Raw genomic sequence first — 21,674 nt, forward strand, 5'->3', positions numbered from 1 at the left:
AAGACTCATTCAAATTGTTGAAGCCTTCAAGAAGTGCATCTTGAATCAATTTGTCTTGCTTCAACTGCTTGATTCGATCATACATGTCAGTTGCATCACCATCCTTTGCACTCTTTGACAGTAAAATCTTCTCATCTCTAATCTCTTCTTGAATAGTCTTTACCTCTGATTCCTCAAGGCCACAAAGGTATCTAAATACAGTTGTTGGGGTTTCTTATTCTCCTCTTCTAGCTTTTCAATGATTTCTATCCAGCAATCATAAACTAAATCAGAGTACGTGACCATGTGTGCCTGTTTAGCAATCCAACTTGCTGCTGCACTCATTCTTGCCAATCGAAGAAAAGCCTAAAAAGAAATAGAGAAATAATTAAACTATTGAGCAAGATTTGTTAATTAAACACTATCAAAAAGACAAAGAAAATAACTTACATCCCATCCGGCACGAGATGCATGTCCCTCTGCAATTCCACTTGCTGCCTTTGGTGGTCGTCCTGCGAAGATCCATTGACTCCGTAAATGTCTCAATATTTGGCTGTAAGGTTGCTTGACATACAATGCCTGAGCCTCCTCATTTGCAATGGCAGATATAGCAGTTGCAACAAATGGAGGAGCATTCACAACAATGCGAGCCTTTCTAAATTTATACACGCTAATCAGTCTTTCAAATATCTCTTTGTTGTTTTGTTCATTGTGAAGCAAAACTTTTGCAGCATAGATTGAATGCTGCCCATCAAGAATCCAATAATGATAATCTTTAATTTTTTGCTCCTCTACCTCTTCTACTGCTTCTTTGATTTTTCATTTCGAACAGGCATCAAATATGCACATGCTGCAGGCTTGGTCGTACTCCGTGAAAATCCAAATAACACACTTTCAGCATGTTTTTTATCCATAATACGTGCATTATAGTGATCAGGAGCAAGCCAACAATTTTGAATAGGGATATCAAATTCCCTATATTGGAAAGGAAAATAATGTATGTACTTATTCATTCCACCTGTATCTTTTTCTTGTCCTTTCATGGCCTCAACTTCTAAAACATCTGGATCCACAATTCTCATCTTTGACATTGAACCCTCTGTTGATGAGGATGCCAAAGATGCCTTGTCTACATCCAAAATGGAACTAGTTCGCTTAGCTGCTACTTTTTGCACTTTTGCTTGCTTCTTTGTGGATGGTGGTCGTGAAGCTTTCACCTTTTTTCGTTGTAGTGTGGCAATGATGGAGCTTTGAAGTTGATCTGCTGTGATATTTGGATTTGATTCTGCAAACTTCCATCCTCGAGAAAACATTGTCTCTTCTTTGTTTCTAGACATGCGCTCCAATGCATATGCTCCTGGAGATAGTTGAAATTCTAGATTCATTGGAACTAGAATGTCAATGCATTCCACCTCCGGATGACTATCAACTACAGAGACAGATGCTTCCACAACTTGTCCAACATCTTCAAACAAGCTGTCATTCTCCTTTTTGGCAATAAATAGATGCACCTTATGAAATTGTGCACCCTCTATACCATGTATGTCCAAATACCATTTCCTAAGATCATTGCAAGTATAGTCAACTGAGACAGCAACCCTTGCAACCTGTTTTTTTGGAGCCATCTTTCCTGAAACAAAAAAAACCAAATGTTATTTTAACATATACTTTTTTGTAATGGATTAAGTTTGTGTGAATACAAGTTCCACCACTTGTTCAAGCTAGATCTAAGCAAGTATACATAGTGATCATTTAAGCTAGTAAACTAAGGGAAGGGAGAAGTAAGGTCCACCACTTGTCCAAGCTCAGCTCTAGACAACATGGAGAGATTCGAGGTCTACTAATTGTCTAATATAGGCTAACTATATTGAAACATAGAGAGAAGCAAAGGTCCACCACTTGTCCAATCTAGGGTCCATTGAAACATGGAGAGAAGGATGCTCCACCATTTGTCCAAAATAGGCTCCATTGAAACATGAAGAGAAGCAATATGCACCATGTCTTTGAGATGCTAGGCTCCATTGAAATACCTTAAACCCATGATATTTTGTATATGGGGGTTTAAATTCAAGGTCCACCACTTGTCCAACCTATTATCCCTAGTAGCATGAGTGGTTTGGTCTCAAGATTCACCACTTTTCCACTCTATGTCATTATATTAAGAAGATCTGGGTGTTAAGGTCCACCACTTGTCCAACCTATAAGGCTATATCTAAAATGGTATTATTTACCACCACTTGGAATGCACATGATAGGTTTTACATAGGGTCTGGTTCCAAGGTCCACCACTTGTCCAAGCTAACTCTATTGAAACATAGAGAGAATCAAAGGTCCACCACTTGTCCAAGCTAGGCTCCATTGAAACATGGAGAGAAGGATGCTCCACCATTTGTCCAAGCCAGGTTCGATTGAAACATGAAGAGAAGCAAGCTGCACCATGTCTCCAAAATGCTAGGCTCCATTGAAATATCTTAAACCCATGATATTTCGTACATGGGGGGTTTACATTCAAGGTCCACCACTTGTCCAACCTATTATCACTAGTAGCATGAGTGGTTTGGTCTCAAGATTCACCACTTTTCCACTCTATGTCATTATATTAAGAAGATCTGGGTGTTAAGGTCCACCACTTGTCCAACCTATAAGGCTATATCTTAAAGGGTATTCTTTCTGACCACTTGGAATGACCATGATAGGTTTTACATGGGGGTTTGGTTCCAAGGTCCACCACTTGTCCAAGCTAACTCTATTGAAACATAGAGAGAAGCAAAGGTCCACCACTTGTCCAAGCTAGGGTCCATTGAAACATGGAGAGAAGGATGCTCCACCATTTGTCCAAGATAGGCTCCATTGAAACATGAAGAGAAGCAAGCTGCACCATGTCTCCAAGATGCTAAGATCCATTGAAATACCTTAAACCCACGATATTTTGTACATGGGGAGTTTACATTCAAGGTCCACCACTTGTCCAACCTATTATCTCTAGTAGCATGAGTGGTTTGGTCTCAAGATTCACCACTTTTCCACTCTATGTCATTACGTTAAGAAGATCTGGGTTAAGGTCGACCACTTGTCCAACCTATAAGGGTATATCTTAAAGGGTATTATTTCTCACCACTTGAAATGTCCATGATATGTTTTACATGGGGGTTTGGTTCCAAGGTCCACCACTTGTCCAAGCTAACTCTATTGAAACATAGAGAGAAACAAAGGTCCACCACTTGTCCAAGCTAGGCTCCATTGAAACATGGAGAGAAGGATGCTCTACCATTTGTCGAAGCTAACTCTATTGAAACATGGGGGTTTACATTCAAGGTCCACCACTTGTCCAACCTATTAACGCTAGTAGCATGAGTGGTTTGGTCTCAAGATTCACCACTTTTTCACTCTATGTCATTATATTAAGAATATTTGGGTGTTAAGGTCCACCACTTGTCCAACCTATAAGGCTATATCTTAAGGGTTATTCTTTCTCACCACTTGGAGTGACCATGATAGGTTTTACATGGGGTTTGGTTCCAAGGTCCACCACTTGTCCAAGATAACTCTATTGAAACATAGAGAGAAGCAAAGGTCCACCACTTGTCCAAGCTAGGGTCCATTGAAACATGGAGAGAAGGATGCTCCACCATTTGTCCAAGATACGCTCCATTGAAACATGAAGAGAAGCAAGCTACACCATGTCTCCAAGATGCTAAGCTCCATTGAAATACCTTAAACCCATGATATTTTGTACATGGGGGTTTACATTCAAGGTCCACCACTTGTCCAACCTATTATCTCTAGTAGCATGAGTGGTTTGGTCTCAAGATTCACCACTTTTTCACTCTATGTCATTATATTAAGAATATCTGGGTGCTAAGGTCCACCACTTGTCCAACCTATAAGGCTATATCTTAAACTTTATTCTTTCTCACCACTTGGAGTTACCATGATAGGTTTTACATGGGAGTTTGGTTACAAGGCCCACCACTTGTCCAAGCTAACTCTATTGAAACATAGAGAGAAGCAAAGGTCCACCACTTGTCCAAGCTAGGCTCCATTGAAACATGGAGAGAAGGATGCTCCACCATTTGTCAAAGATAGGCTCCATTGAAACATGAAGAGAAGCAAGCTGCACCATGTCTCCAAGATGTTAGGTTCCATTGAAATACCTTAAACCCATGATATTTCTTACATGGGGAGTATACATTCAAGGTCCCCCACTTGTCCAACCTATTATCTTTAGTAGCATGAGTGGTTTGGTCTCAAGATTCACCACTTTTCCACTCTATGTCATTATATTAAGAAGCTCTAGGTTTTAAGGTCGACCACTTGTCCAACCTATATGGCTAGATCCTAAAGGATATTATTTCTCACCACTTGGAATGACCATGATATGTTTTACATTGGGGTTTGGTTCCAAGGTCCACCACTTGTCCAAGCTAACTCTATGGAAACATAGAGAGAAGCAAAGGTCCACCACTTGTCCAAGCTAGGCTCCATTGAGACATTTAGAGAAGAATGATCCCCCATTGGTGGAAAATAGGCTCCATCGAAACATGAAGAGAAGCAAGCTGCACCATGTCTCCAAGATGCTAGGCTTCATCGAAATACCTTAAACCCACGATATTTTGTACATGGGGGGTTTACATTCAAGGGCCACCATTTGTCCAAGCTATTATCGCTAGTAGCATGAGTGGTTTTGTCTCAAGATTCACCACTTTTTCACTCTATGTCATTATATTAAGAATATGTGGGTGTTAAGGTCCACCACTTGTCCAACCTATAAGTCTATATCTTAAAGGTTATTCTTTCTTACCACTTGGAGTGACCATGATAGGTTTTATATGGGGGTTTGGTTCCAAGCTCCACCACTTGTCCAAGCAAACTCTATTGAAACAGAGAGAGAAGCAAAGGTCCACCACTTGTCCAAGCTAGGCTCCATTGAAACATGGAGAGAAGGATGCTTCACCATTTGTCCAAGATAGGCTCCATTGAAACATGACGAGAAGCAAGTTGCACCATGTCTCCAAGATGCTAGGCTCCATCGAAAAACATTAAACCCATGATATGTCGTAGATGAGCGGTTTACATTCAAGGTCCAACACTTGTCCAAGCTATTATTGGTAGTAGCCTGAGTGGTTTGGTCTCAAGATTCATCACTTTTCTACTCTATGTCATTATATTAAGAATATGTGGGTGTTAAGGTCCACCACTTGTACAACCTATAAGGCTACATCTTAAAGGTTATTCTTTCTCACCACTTGGAGTGACCATGATAGGTTTTACATGGGTGTTTGGTTCCAAGGCCCACCACTTGTCCAAGCTAACTCTATTGAATTATAGAGAGAAGAAAAGGTCCACCACTTGTCTAAGCTAGGCTCCATTGAAACATGGAGAGAAGGATGCTCCATCATTTGTCGAAGCTAACTCTATTGAAACATGGGGGGTTTACGTTCAAGGTCCACCACTTGTCCAAGCTATTACCGCTAGTAGGATGAGTGGTTTTGTCTCAAGATTCACCACTTTATCACTCTATGTCATTATATTAAGGATATCTGGGTGTTAAGGTCCACCACTTATCCAACCTATAAGGCTATATCTTAAAGGTTATTCTTTCTCACGACTTGGAGTGACCATGATAGGTTTTACATTGGGGTTTGGTTCCAAGGTCCACCACTTGTCCAAGCTAACTCTATTGAAACATAGAGAGAAGCAAAGGTCCACCACTTGTGCAAGCTAGGGTCCATTGGAACATGGAGAGAAGGATGCTCCACTATTTGTCCAAGATAGGCTCCATTGAAACATGAAGAGAAGCAAGGTGCACCATGTCTCCAAGATGCTAGGATCCATCTAAATACCTTAAACCCACGATATTTCGTAGATGGGGGGTTTACATTCAAGGTCCACCACTTGTCCAACCTATTATCGCTAGTAGCATGAGTGGTTTGCTCTCAAGATTCACCACTTTTCAACTCTATGCCATTATATTAAGAATATCTGGGTGTTAAGGTCCACCACTTGTCCAACCTATAAGGATATATCATTAAGGTGATTCTTTCTCACCACTTGGAGTGACCATGATAGGTTTTACATGGGGGTTTCGTTCCAAGGTCCACCACTTGTCCAAGCTAACTCTATTCAAACATAGAGAGAAACAAAGGTCCACCACTTGTCCAAGCTAAGCTCCATTGAAACATGGAGAGAACGATGCTCCACCATTTGTCGAAGCTAAGTCTATTGAAACAAGGGGGGTTTACGTTCAAGGTCCACCAGTTGTCCAAGCTATTATCGCTAGTAGCATGAGTGGGTTTGTCTCAAGATTCACCACTTTTTCACTCTATGTCATTATATTAAGAATATTTAGGTGTTAAGGTCCACCACTTGTCCAACCTATAAGGCTATATCTTAAAGGTTATTCTTTCTCACCACTTGGAGTGACCATGATAGGTTTTACATGGGGCTTTGGTTCCAAGGTCCACCAGTTGTCCAAGCTATTATTGCTAGTAGCATGAGTGGGTTTGTCTCAAGATTCACCACTTTTTCACTCTATGTCATTATATTAAGAATATTTGGGTGTTAAGGTCCACCACTTGTCCAACCTATAAGGCTATATCTTAAAGGTTATTCTTTCTCACCACTTGGAGTGACCATGATAGGTTTTACATGGGGGTTTGGTTCCAAGGTCCACCACTTGTCCAAGCAAACTCTATTGAATCATAGAGAGAAGCAAAGGTCCACCACTTGTCCAAGCTAGGGTCCATTGAAACATGGAGAGAAGGATGCTTCACCATTTGTCCAAGATAGGCTCCATCTAAAAATAAGGAGAAGCAAGCTGCTCCATGTCTCCAAGATGCTAGGCTTCATCGAAATACCTTAAACCCAGGATATTTTGTACATGGGGGGTTTACATTCAAGTGCCAATACTTGTCCAATCTATTATCGCTAGTAGCATGAGTGGCTTTGTCTCAAGATTCACCACTTTTCCACTCTATGTCATTATATTAAGAATATGTGGGTGTTAAGGTCCACCACTTGTCCAACCTATAAGTCTATATCTTAAAGGTTATTCTTTCTTACCACTTGGAGTGACCATGATAGGTTTTACATGGGGGTTTGGTTCCAAGCTTCACCACTTGTCCAAGCTAACTCTATTGAAACAGAGAGAGAAGCAAAGGTCCACCACTTGTCCAAGCTAGGCTCCATTGAAACATGGAGAGAAGGATGCTCCACCATTTGTCCAAGATAGGCTCCATTGAAACATGACGAGAAGCAAGTTGCACCATGTCTCCAAGATGCTAAGCTCCATCGAAAAACATTAAACTCACGATATGTCGTAGATGAGAAGTTTACATTCAAGGTCCAACACTTGTCAAAGCTATTATTGGTAATAGCTTGAGTGGTTTGGTCTCAAGATTCACCACTTTTCCACTCTATGTCATTATATTAAGAATATGTGGGTGTTAAGTTCCACCGCTTGTCCAACCTATAAGGCTACATATGAAAGGTTATTCTTTCTTACCACTTGGAGTGACCATGATAGCTTTTACATGGGGGTTTGGTTCCAAGGTCCACCACTTGTCCAAGCTAACACTATTGAAACATAGAGAGAAACAAAGGTCCACCACTTGTCCAAGCTAGGCTCCATTGAAACATGGAGAGAAGGATGGTCCACCATTTGTCCAAGATAGGCTCCATTGAAACATGACGAGAAGCAAGCTGCCCCATGTCTCCAAGATGCTAGGATCCATCGAAATACATGAAACCCACGATATTTCGTAGATGAGTGGTTTACATTCAAGGTCCACCACTTGTCCAAGCTATTATTGCTAGTAGCCTGCGTGGTTTGGTCTCAAGATTCACCACTTTTTTAAAGAATATGTGGGTGTTAAGGTCCACCACTTGTCCAACCTACAAGGCTACATCTTAAAGGTTATTCTTTCTGACCACTTGGAGTGACCATGATAGGTTTTACATGGGGGTTTGGTTCCAAGGTCCACCACTTGTCCAAGCTAACTCTATTGAAACATAGAGAGAAACAAAGGTCCACTACTTGTCCAAGCTAGGGTCCATTGAAACATGGAGAGAAGGATGCTCCACCATTTGTCCAAGATAGGCTCCATTGAAACATGACGAGAAGCAAGCTGCACCATGTCTTCAAGATTCTAGGCTCCATCGAAATACATTAAACCCACGATATTTCGTAGATGAGGGGTTTACATTCAAGGTCCACCACTTGTCTAAGCTATTATTGCTAGTAGCCTGAGTGGTTTGGTCTCAAGATTCACCACTTTTATTAAGAATATGTGGGTGTTAAGGTCCACCACTTGTCCAACCTATAAGGCTACATCTTAAAGGTTATTGTTTCTTCCCACTTGGAGTGACCATGATAGGTTTTACATGGGGGTTTGGCTCCAAGGTCCACCACTTGTCCAAGCTAACTCTATTGAAACATAGAGAGAAACAAAGGTCCACCACTTGTCCAAGCTAGGCTCCATTGAAACATGGAGAGAACGATGCTCCACCATTTGTCGAAGCTAAGTCTATTGAAACATGGGGGATTTACGTTCAAGGTCCACCACTTGTCCAAGCTATTATCATTAGTAGCATGAGTGGTTTTATCTCAAGATTCACCACTTTTTCACTCTATGTCATTATATTAAGAATATTTTGGTGTTAAGGTCCACCACTTGTCCAACCTATAAGGCTATATCTTAAAGGTTATTCTTTCTCACCACTTGGAGTGACCATGATAGGTTTTACATGGGGGTTTGGTTCCAAGGTCCACCACTTGTCCAAGCTAACTCTATTGAATCATAGGGAGAAGCAAAGGTCCACCACTTGTCCAAGCTAGGGTCCATTGAAACATGGAGAGAAGGATGCTCCACTATTTGTCCAAGATAGACTCCATTGAAACATGAAGAGAAGTAAGCTGCACCATGTCTCCAAGACGCTAGGCTTCATCGAAATACCTTAAACCCACGATATTTTGTACATGGGGGGTTTACATTCAAGGGCCACCACTTGTCCAAGCTATTATCGCTAGTAGCATGAGTGGCTTTGTCTCAAGATTCACCACTTTTCCACTCTATGTCATTATATTAAGAATATGTGGGTGTTAAGGTCCACCACTTGTCCAACCTATAAGTCTATATCTTAAAGGTTATTCTTTCTTACCACTTGGAGTGACCATGATAGGTTTTACATGGGGGTTTGGTTCCAAGCTTCACCACTTGTCCAAGCTAACTCTATTGAAACAGAGAGAGAAGCAAAGGTCCACCACTTGTCCAAGCTAGGCTCCATTGAAACATGGAGAGAAGGATGCTCCACCATTTGTCCAAGATAGGCTCCATTGAAACATGACGAGAAGCAAGTTGCACCATGTCTCCAAGATGCTAGGCTCCATCGAAAAACATTAAACTCACGATATGTCGTAGATGAGAAGTTTACATTCAAGGTCCAACACTTGTCAAAGCTATTATTGGTAGTAGCCTGAGTGGTTTGGTCTCAAGATTCACCACTTTTCCACTCTATGTCATTATATTAAGAATATGTGGGTGTTAAGTTCCACCGCTTGTCCAACCTATAAGGCTACATATGAAAGGTTATTCTTTCTTACCACTTGGAGTGACCATGATAGCTTTTACATGGGGGTTTGGTTCCAAGGTCCACCACTTGTCCAAGCTAACACTAATGAAACATAGAGAGAAACAAAGGTCCACCACTTGTCCGAGCTAGGCTCCATTGAAACATGGAGAGAAGGATGTTCCACCATTTGTCCAAGATATGCTCCATTGAAACATGACGAGAAGCAAGGTGCACCATGTCTCCAAGATGCTAGGCTCCATCGAAAAACATTAAACCCACGATATGTCGTAGATGAGGGGTTTACATTCAAGGTCCAACACTTGTCCAAGCTATTATTGGTAGTAGCCTGAGTGGTTTGGTCTCAAGATTCACCACTTTTCCACTCTATGCCATTATATTAAGAATATATGGGTGTTAAGGTCCACCACTTGTCCAACCTATAAGGATATATCATTAAGGTTATTATTTCTCACCACTTGGAGTGACCATGATAGGTTTTACATGGGGGTTTGGTTCCAAGGTCCACCACTTGTCCAAGCTAACTCTATTGAAACATAGAGAGAAACAAAGGTCCACCACTTGTCCAAGCTAGGCTCCATTGAAACATGGAGAGAACGATGCTCCACCATTTGTCGAAGCTAAGTCTATTGAAACATGGGGGGTTTACGTTCAAGGTCCACCAGTTGTCCAAGCTATTATCGCTAGTAGCATGAGTGGTTTTTTCTCAAGATTCACCACTTTTTCACTCTATGTCATTATATTAAGAATATTTGGGTGTTAAGGTCCACCACTTGTCCAACCTATAAGGCTATATCTTAAAGGTTATTCTTTCTCACCACTTCGAGTGACCATGATAGGTTTTACATGGGGGTTTGGTTCCAAGGTCCACCACTTGAATCATAGAGAGAAGCAAAGGTCCACCACTTGTCCAAGCTAGGATCCATTGAAACATGAAGAGAAGCAAGCTGCACCATGTCTCCAAGATGCTAGGCTCCATCAAAATACCTTAAACCCACGATATTTCATAGATGGGGGGATTACTTTCAAGGTCCACCACTTGTCCAAGCTATTATCGCTAGTAGCATGGTTTGGTCTCAAGATTCACCAGTTTTCCAATCTATGTCCTTACATTAAGAATATCTTGGGGTTAAGGTCCACCACTTGTCCAACCTATAAGGCTATATCTTAAATGATACTTTTTCTCACCACTTGGAATGTGCATGATATGTTTTACATGGGGTTTTGTTTCAAGGTCCACCACTTGTCCAAGCTAGATCTATTACATATATATTATACATACAATATTCAACTAGATTCCCTACCTACATGTCCAGTAGCATGGATGCTCTAGCTTTAAGGTCCACCACTTGTCCAACCTATACTCTCTTATGTAAGGGAGATCTCGCTATAAATTCAAAACCTTCCCGCCTAAATTTAAAATATCCCTCCCAAATTTTAAATATCCCGCCTAAATTTTAAAATATCCCGCCCAAATTTTAAAATTCAAACTTTTTTATAAAAATTTAAATTTTACCACTTAAATTTAAAATATTTCACGCGAAATTGATTTTAAATTCCAGTTTACCACAAAAAGATATCATTATACCACCTAAATTCAAATATGCAAACCTCAAATGATTATATTGTACATAAATTCAAACAAATTCAAATTAACAAGCCTAAACTGATATTAGTTTGCATAGATATGAATTTATCACACCTAAATTATGTCACCATGTTAGAGAGAGTGGTTAGAGAATTTGAACAAGGTCCACCACTTGTCCAACCTAGATACCAAGAAGGATTGAGTGTACAAGGTATTGTTTGGAGTTCCTTATAGTCCACTGGTCTCAAGGTCCACCACTTGTGGTAAGGGTCACCAAAAAGTGTATATATTCATCCAAAGAAATACACGTATTTTTGGTCTACATGTCCTAGTTTCAACCATTTATGTCCATTAGGTGTATCACTAAACAACACTACTATTTTTAAGAAACAGAAGTTACAATCATATCTACAAATGGATTAGAGGAAAATCAGCTCAGCATACATCCAGAACTCGCTACAAGAATCGACTTTAACAGATCACGCAAGTAAGTCTTCCATTCAAGTTTACTAGTATTACAATGTGTTAGTTATTTGTGATATTTATGTATGTATATATACTATGTGTGCATATCGTAATTAAGTGTAATTGTGTATCTGCATTATGTATGAGTATTACAATGAAATAACACAAATATACATACATACACATAGATAACACAGACGCACACATACATGAGCATGTATTTTCAAGAGAGAGATAGCAAGATACAGAGATAGATAGTTAGAGAGAGAGAGAGGGAAATACCTGTTTTCTAGAGAGAGGAGAGAGAGAAAGATAACAGATTTCACTGTGTTTATGTATGTGGAAGAGAGGAAGACGATGTATGGGAATATGTGCACGTATTTTCAAGAGAGAGACAACAAGATAACAAATTTCACTGTGGTTATGTATGTGGAAGTGAGGAAGACGATGTGTGGGAATATGTGCATGTATTTTCAAGAGAGAGACAACAAGATAACAGATTTCACTGTGGTTATGTATGTGGAAGAGAGGAAGACGATGTGTGGGAATATGTGTATGTGTGCGGGGATATTTTTAAACTACATATCTCTGTCTTTTCACGAGAGAGTGTGTGTGCAAGAAGAGTTACAGAGAACCATCTTCTCTATATGGAGAAAGACAGAGAGTGAGAGAGAGATAAATACCTATTTTTTCTCTATTCGTGAGGTGTGCAATGTCTCCTGAGAAAAAGCTATGCCCGATCCTTCCCTTCTAGAAAGCCTTGCGTACGCTGCTGTTTCTTTATCTTGTGCGCGAACTTTCAATCCTGTGCGCTCCACTTGTGTGTTGTGTACGATGCCGGGCTTGCTCCTCTACGTGCGCGTATACTCCAATTGTGTGCGATCCGTGTGCGCTTTCTGTGTGTTTACTGCTCGCCTGCTTTCTCTGTGTGCGTTGCTCGTGCGCTCTCTCTGTGCCTAATCTTGATAGGGTTTATTAGAATGCCACGTATGCTACAAGTCCATGTTTTATCATAGGATTTAAAAAAACAAAAGCAATATAAAACATTAACCAATTCACACGGCCAAAATTAAAGAAATCATGGTTGAAAATCATGGTTGACCCCGCCCGAGGCGTTGCCCCAGGACCCCGCCCGGAACAATATCCCAAAATCAGCCTCCCAAGCCCCGCCATCGAGAGCGCTATATTCCACATCCCCATCAAGAGCGCTACCCCCAAACCTCACGTGGAAGCGCTTCCTTGTCACCCCATTGTGGCATTGCCCTAAGACCCCACATCTGGAGTGCTAAATGGGAACATTCTTCATTAGTGAAACTTTGAACATAAATTATATTTAGCATATACTTAAATATAATACAAATATTAACATATTAACTATACTACTAATTTACTATAGCAGTTCTAGATTATGTCCCATACTATATTTAAGGTACCAAAGGTTTGGCCTTATGGTCCTAGATTTAGCCAAGTGGTCAACACATATAGGACCAAGTGCACACTGTGCCACAAAACTTGGCCACCACTTCACTTGCCAAAGTTTAGGCCACATGGTCAATCCTAAGTTTCCAATGTTCTTATTATGTCACCTTTTGCCTCGTGGAAAACCTAGGCTTGTTTTCACATACTCAGGCACTTCAAGCCATAGTAAATTTTCATTACTCTTCGGCAACCCTTTTGTTCAAGTCTTTGAAAAAACGTTGTTTAAGGCCACCCTAAACCATTTTCATTTAGGGGTGTCTAAAACTAGCTTTTTGGCAATTCGAGAAGAAAATGGTCAAAGTTTTATACTTAGTTTTAACCACTTGACCAATTCAAATATTGGAAAGCAAGGTCTTGTAATACTTTTCTTTGGACATCACACATTAAAACTAGGTCCCTCACTTGTTCAAGCTATGCTCTAATACAATAAAGGGCTTTTGGTTTCAAGAAGCACCACTTTCCCAACCTTGATTCCATTAAAGAAGCTAGCTCTACTTAGACATGTAATAGCAAGGTCCTGTAGCAGTTCACATTGAACATTTTCCATGGCAGCTAGGTCCACCACTTATCTAAGCTATGCTCTAATACAGTAAGGGGGTTTTGGTTTCAAGATCCACCACTTGTCCAAACTTGATTTGGGAAGCAAGGTCCTATAATAGTTTGCTTTGGACATTCACCATTACAACTAAGTCCACCACTTCTCCAAGCTATGTTCTAATACACTAAGGAGGTTTTGGTTTGAAGGAGAACCACTTGTACGACTTTGTTTTTGGAAGTAAGGTCTTTACATAGTTCACCCTGGACCTTGGACATTAGATACTACAACTAAGCCCACCATTTGTCCAAGCTATCCTCTATATATAGCCAAAGGGTTTGGGTTTCAAGATTCACCACTTTTCCAACCTTTCTTCCATTAAAGAAAGGAGGGGCATTATAACTAGGTCCACCAATTGTCCAAGATATGCTCTAATATAGAAAGGGGATTTTGGTTTCAACAATCCACCACGTGTTCAACCTTGCAAGACTCAAGGGATACTTGGACATTGGAAAGCATAGTCCTATAGTAGTTGATAGGTGGCAGTGGGTATAACAACTAGGTCCAACCTATGCTCTCATATAGCAAAGAGGCTTTGGTTTCAAGGTCCACCACTTGTCCAACCTTGCTTCCATTAAAGAAATGAGGGGCTACGTAAACATTGGCAAGCAAGGTAGAAAGGTCCTAAGGTATCTCACCTTGGATATTGGGAATTATAACTAGGTCCACCACTTGTCCAAGCTATGCTCAGATATAGAAAGGGGATTTTCGTTTCAAGGTCCACCACGTGTTCAACCTTGAAAGACTCAAGGGATACTTGGACATTGGAAAGCATAGTCCTATAGTAGTTGATAGGTGGCAGTGGGTATTACAACTAGGTCCAACCTATGCTCTCCTATAGCAAAGAGGCTTTGGTTTCAAGGTCCACCACTTGTCCAACCTTGCTTCCATTAAAGAAATGAGGGGCTACGTAAACATTGGCAAGCAAGGTAGCAAGGTCCTAAGGTGTTTCACCTTGGATATTGGGCATTATAACTAGGTCCACCACTTGTCCAAGCTATGCTCTGATATAGAAAGGGGATTTTTGTTTCAAGGTCCACCACGTGTTCAACCTTGAAAGACTCAAGGGATACTTAGACATTGGAAAGCATAGTCCTATAGTAGTTGATAGGTGGCAGTGGGTATTACAACTAGGTCCAACCTATGCTCTCATATAGCAAAGAGGCTTTGGTTTCAAGGTCCACCACTTGTCCAACCTTGCTTCCATTAAAGAAATGAGGGGCTACGTAAACATTGGCAAGCAAGGTAGCAAGGTCCTAAGGTGTTTCACCTTGGATATTGGGCATTATAACTAGGTCCACCACTTGTCCAAGCTATGCTCTGATATAGAAAGGGGATTTTCGTTTCAAGGTCCACCACGTGTTCAACCTTGAAAGACACAAGGGATACTTGGACATTGGAAAGCATAGTCCTATAGTAGTTGATAGGTGGAAGTGGGTATTACAACTAGGTCCACCACTTGTCCAACCTATGCTCTAATATAGCAAGGATGCTTTGGTTTCAAGATCCACCATAATTTCCAACCTTGCTTCCATTAATATAGCAAGGAGGATTTGGTCTCAAGGTTCACCACTTGTCCAACCTATGCAAACCTTTTCCATGTTGTAGCATGATTTTTTGTTTGAAGAGTATTTTTCTATAACTATGGATTTAACAATGTAATCTTTTTCACTTACAGGATGGACTTTGAATCTGGGGAGAAAGTACATATGATACTTGACAATGAAATTGTTGGTATTGGCTGTGTGTGTAGAACAGATCCAGATTCCACTTGTGGTGGTACAAAGATAGGGCAAGGAAATGTCTCCATACTAGTGGAGGAATGCTTGAAGGATGTGGTCCTACCTTTTCCTACAATGGATACTTCATCTCTCCAAGGATCATTATGGAGTGTTGTTCGATGTTCAAAGCTTCTTTTTCAATCTTTTGTATTAAATGGGAACTTAATTGATCCACAGGAAAGCTACAATGGTGATGAAGAACATGATCATTCTGATCCTCTAGTTACAGATGCAATACCTATGACAAGCCCAGAATTTGAAGCAATGATTCGAGATCTTGGAGAAATCAGAGGGTCCTTTTAAAAGATGACACAATTATGCAAACCATGAATGAAGGGACCATCTTATATGTATTTCCACATGATTATGTCAACTTTCAGGAACTTGGTCCTGATTGTGTGGGTGTGGGTATTGAAAGAGAAAATGCAAGCATTGATGATGTGGTTGAAGTGGGTAGCATCACTTTGCTAAAGTGGCCCATCAAGCAGACAACAATGTTGAATGGGAGCCCATTACAACGATTTGTTCCTGTTGATGGCATGCATGCTACATATGAGGATGTATCCAACGATGACAATGTTGGAAAAAAACTTGATGGGAGTAATGTTGTCCAGTTGTCAAGGAAGAGACGATACACTTTCATGAACAGGACTCAAAAATCAAAAGCAGCACCAACTTCGACTTTTTACCTATCAAACAAATCAATTCAAAGGGTATCATGCATTGATTGTTGTGCACAAAAATGTTGCCAATTTGTAGATCGTGATATGGTGACAAGGTTACGACAACAGTTTTGGGGAGAGTCTCAAAAATCACGCACTAATTATATTTATGATGTTCTTTCTATATGTTATCAGAAAGATGAGAAGTCACGATACGAATTCAGGCTAAATGGCTCTATTGTTTGTTGTAGAGCATGGTATGAGCTACATGGAATACCAAAGACATCATTTTATCGATACAAGGAGAACTTTGAAAATGGTGTGCGCCAATATGTACATGGGAACACATGTACATTGAGAAGGGGACTTCAACATACTAGTTTAGCAAGAGCACTACTAAATGAGTTTGTGGAAAACAACTCTGAGAAGATGCCACATAGAAGTAGAACACTGCTAGATGGCTCAAGAGAGACTCAATTGGTGATTCCATCAACATACAAACAAGTGGATATTTTATGTGAAATCAACACGACACTTGACCAAATGGGCTATGAGAAGAAGCTATCCCAATATTCTTTTGGTAGAATTTGGAACAAAGAGTACCCACATGTCACTTTAACAAAGACGAGTGAGTTCTCTAAGTGCAATATTTGTAGCTCAATCAAGGCAAGGTTAGAAGCTAAACCTTCTCTTGAAGAGAGAGCTCTTCTCTTGAGGGAGAGAGAAGTTCACATGGCACAACAAAAGAGTTGCAGAAGCCTATATTATGCATGGCGCACGTATTCAAAAACTCAACCACAAAAATATGTATGCATAATCCATGATAAGATGGATCAAAAGAAGACTGCCATTTCTAGATTACGCATTGTTCCCAAGGGTGTGGATTCATGATATAATATGCAGGTGGCATTGATTGGCATGATCACTCATGGACATGGAGAAGGTCATTACGGACACTTTGTCTTGAATGGTTTGTGGCCAGCTGATCCAAATCTTACAATTGGCTCAATTGCTAATTGTTTACATAACCTAGAGAGGATAGATAAGCATCCTCTTGGTGATCTAGTAACAAATGGACTTCCAAGGAGCAATATTTCACTACTACATGCTTTGAACTCAAGGGATGCTTTGGACTACCATAACTTGAGTGATGGAAAAGATCCCATTGTGCAGTCGTCAGAAATTGCAGAAGAGGAATTGGGGTCAACATTTTGCTGATTGCCAGAGAACTTGTTGCTACAATTGGATAATTGTGCAGGGGAAAACAAAAATCGATACTTATTTGCCTATTTGTCAATGCTTTTTGCAAGGGGTGTTTTCAAAACCATCCAGCTGGGATTTTTAATGGTTGGGCATACACATGAGGACATAGACGCCATGTTTAGTAGGTTTTCAGAGAAGCTGAGAGTTACACAAACCTATACTTTGCCACATTTGATGGATACATTACGAAATAGCTCATCTTCATCTCCAGCTCCATTTTTTCTCACAAAGATCCCCGATTTCAAGCAATATTGTGATGGCTATCTTTGTGATGGACAAGACATACTTGTTGGACATTCCAAACCGCTTCAGTTCAGGTTCTTTATGCAGGATGAGACACCAATGATGCAATATAAGGCACATGTAGGTGTATCAAGTTGGAGTGGAAGTATTCGCCTTTGGAAAACAGACACAGAAGGCAAGCCAATGTTACCACATGGAGATCCACCTCTAGTACAAATGGCGGAGTATGTCAAGGCCCACGAAGAAGTCATTTTGGGGCTAAAGAACTATATAAAATTTTGGAAAAATTTAGGTAATGGTTCAAGTATTCCGCGATATTATAGACCCGTGATAGATTATTGGAGTAAGGTAATTGAAGAGATTGGAAAAGCAATCATATTAGAGGGAGTCTTGTATGAAATGTTTTGGCCAAAAACTCAAGAATATTCTCACCTACAAAGCACTACAATGAATTTGCAACAAGGAGCAGAAAGATTCCTAGGCCTTGAAGAGTTGAACGATCATTTTTGTGGGCCTCAACGAGATAGGCCAAGGGAAGAGTTTGACCCTATGTCTGATGTGCACCAAGGTGACTTTCTTATGCTTGTTCCGAGTGACACAGAAATCTATCCAGTGTGGCTTGCAATGGCTTTACCTGACATTGATAATGAGCCTACATCACCAAACTACAGAAAACTCTTGATTCAATATTGGGCACCTTGCGCGAGAAAAAGTGGGATGACAGATACTCAAGCTTACAGTAATTTTTGGAAGGGTTATTGGGCTGTCAACTATAAGGACCCACAAGTGTGGGAAACTGTAGATGCAATTGTTTGGTCCTGGAGACCCAACAAAGAAGGACCATTTCTAGAATAAAGATTCCAGAAAGGCATGCTCTAAAAGCCAAAGAAGGCCTCACTCGTGCACATCAACCACACTTGGATCAAAGTTCAGATATGGTATCAAATGTGGAGTAGAATTATGTGGAGCTTCTATTGTGACTATACTAGTCAGTTTGTAAACAAAATCTTTTTTATATCTTCCTTTGTTTTATGTAATTTATAGTTATTATTCAAATCCATGTGTTGTACATCCTCTTGACTTTTGGTGTTTATCAACACCACAATCCTATGAGATTTTCACTTTATTTACTAACCACACACCTCAATTTTTCCCACTTTAAGTGAAAAATTCCCAAATTACATGAATTTAGTCGATTTGGAGATTCCCATAATGTGAGATTTTTACCAAAATACCTAATATGGTGGCCCTTGTTTTAATGCTACATGTCTTGCTTAGATTGTGGCTCTTTATGGTTCAATAGATCTTAGCTTTGGATAACTGGTGGACCTTGCATCCATTCTCCTTGGCTGGCATAGAATGTGGACCTTGTGGCTCTCTATGATTGAATAAATCTTAGCATGGAGGAGTAGTGGACCTTGCATAAATTCTCCATGTGTGGCTAAGACTGTGGACCTTGTGGATCTTTTTTTTCCTATGGAGCTTATCTTGAAGAAGTGGTATACCTTGTATCAATTCTCCATGTCTAACTTTGCTTCTATGGAGTTTAGCTTGGATAAGTAGTGGATCTTGCAACCATTCTCCATTCTTAGCTTAGAAAATGGACTTTGTGGCTCTCTATGCTTCAATGGAGATTAGATTGGACAAATGGTGGACCTTGTGGATCTTTATGTGTGATGTCCCCAACTCAAAAGGTTGGGGAGACTTGGTAGATGGCCTTGCTTTATTCTCAAGTTCTATTGACGACACCCGACTCCAATTTCACAAAGCAAGGATACAAGAAATAGAAGAGAAGAAGTCCTCTATCAATCATGATCGTGGTTGTAAGGGTCATACACCACAAGCCAGGTCAAAAAATTAAAGAACTCTAATGGGAGCTATTTCCTATATCATAAAGATAAAATTCCTTTGACATATTTAGAATCTATAAACAACGTTTTTTTTTACCAATTGAAAACATATGTCCACCATTCATAATCCTTAAATATGATATGAGCCTCAATCTTAACTAATTAGTAGTCTTCTGAAAAGTACCCGACTAATTAGGTCCACCCGTTCATAGATATAGATCCATTTGAATACTAGTATCCCACTTTCCACAGTGCACTCACTCAATCCTCCTAATTTTTAATTACTACCACATTGTTTTACATGTACAAATAGGGATCCTTCATTAATTTTGGGCACAAGTTCATTCATATAGCCCTTCAAACATCACCAAAACAATTCTTTATCAACAAATAAGGTCTAATGAAAATAGTCCTATATTTCAACAAAAAGAATTATCTAAATTTTCTTATGAGCTTGCCACTACCTATGAGATTTTCTCTGTCTAAGCAAAAAAGCCTTTGCAAAGGATTTATTTATTCGCTAACCACGAAATGCGCAAACTTCTCCAATTGCTAACCATAGGGTACATCTTGCTAACCGCAAGGGAAAAAAGGAGAGCTGATAACTTCAGTATAATCTCTATCAATTGTGGGACATCTTGCTCACCATGAGGCATCTCACTAACCGCAAGGAAGCTAATAATGTCAGTTTATTCTCCACTAACCGCGGAATCATGTCGCTAACCACCCACGAGTTCCAAAAGAAATTCCTTTAGCAGTTATTATTTTTAAGTGATTCTTCATACATGATCAACCAACTCTTAATATTAAACAACTACGACAATAACAATTTATCAAACAAATCTTTCACTACTCTATGAAATCATATGCATGTTTCTTGTGATACAAACACGTTTCTTGGATGATTTAAGGGAATTCCTAAGCTTGAATTACCAGGTCAACATACATAACAATGCAAAATTATAAATTTGTCTTACCAAATTAGCGACATATGCGATTATCTCCCGTGTTGCAGGTTCGGCGGCTTCAACATTTTCCGCAGTCAATACATCCGCTTGAGCTACAATTGGAGTAGTTGATACCTTTCTGTGTACCTTCCTTAGTGGAAGAATGGTTGGATCATTTTTTGGAGCTTCTTGTCACTCGGTTCAGGGCCATCGTATCAAAAGAGAGAAAAGGGAGAGAGAAAAAGAGAGCTATAAATTCCGAGGGATAGCACGATGATGGAAGAGATGGAGTTGGAGATGGAGGTGGATTGAGGGTGAGAGCTTGAGGGAGAGAAGGTAACTCCGACGTCAAGGCAAGAGAGCTTCCGCTTCTGAAAACTTATGTATGTGTCTTGAAACTAAGAGAAGAAGACCCTTTTTATAGGCTCTCAAGGCCAAAAACAAAAGCTAAAAATAGTGAAAAGTAGAAAGAAAAGTTTGCGCACCATTCACGACTTTTTTTTTGGTGCGTGATTTAGAGACTAATTTTAGGAAAGTTTGTTTAATTTGAGAAAAAGAAGAAAAGAAGCTCTAATCTAAATTTACTTCTCTAAAAATACTCTCTTTGCTAAAAATAATCCTTCTTTCCTAAAAACACTCTTTCTTTTCCAAAAATACTCTTTCTTTTCTAAAAATACTCCTTCTTTCTTAAAAACACTCTTTCTTTCTCAAAAATACTATTTTTTCCTAAAAATACTCCTTTCCTTAAAACTTAGCCAAAAGTGTCTCTTTCTTTATTAAGGGTCAACTCAAGAATCTTTAAACATAGTCATAAGGTTTTAATTTTCCATAGCAACTTATTGTTCCAAGTGAGTAAGTGCCATAAGTAATAGTCCAAAATTCTGATTTTCGATCCAATTATTCTATTGAAACTCTCTATAACTTAACAAAAATGTGCTCAAATACTTTTGCAAAGTAATTGAAATAGTTTTTATTGAAAAATATTGGGTATGTTACAATATGCTTCAATGGAGCTTAGATATGGAGCAGGTGGTGGACATTTTGGCTCTCTATGCTTCAAAGAATCTTAGCCTAGATAAGTATGGACCTTGTGGCTCTCTATGATTTAGTGGAGCTTAGCTTGGTGGTGAATCTTGCATCAATTCACCAAGACTATCCTAAAGTGTTGACCTTGTGCTAGTATATGCTTCAATGGAGCTTAACTTGGAAAAATGGTGGACCTTTCATCAATTTT

This window comes from Adiantum capillus-veneris, chromosome 10 (assembly GCF_014529385.1).
Source record: "Adiantum capillus-veneris isolate H3 chromosome 10, ASM1452938v2, whole genome shotgun sequence".
Classification (NCBI taxonomy): Eukaryota; Viridiplantae; Streptophyta; class Polypodiopsida; order Polypodiales; family Pteridaceae; genus Adiantum; species Adiantum capillus-veneris.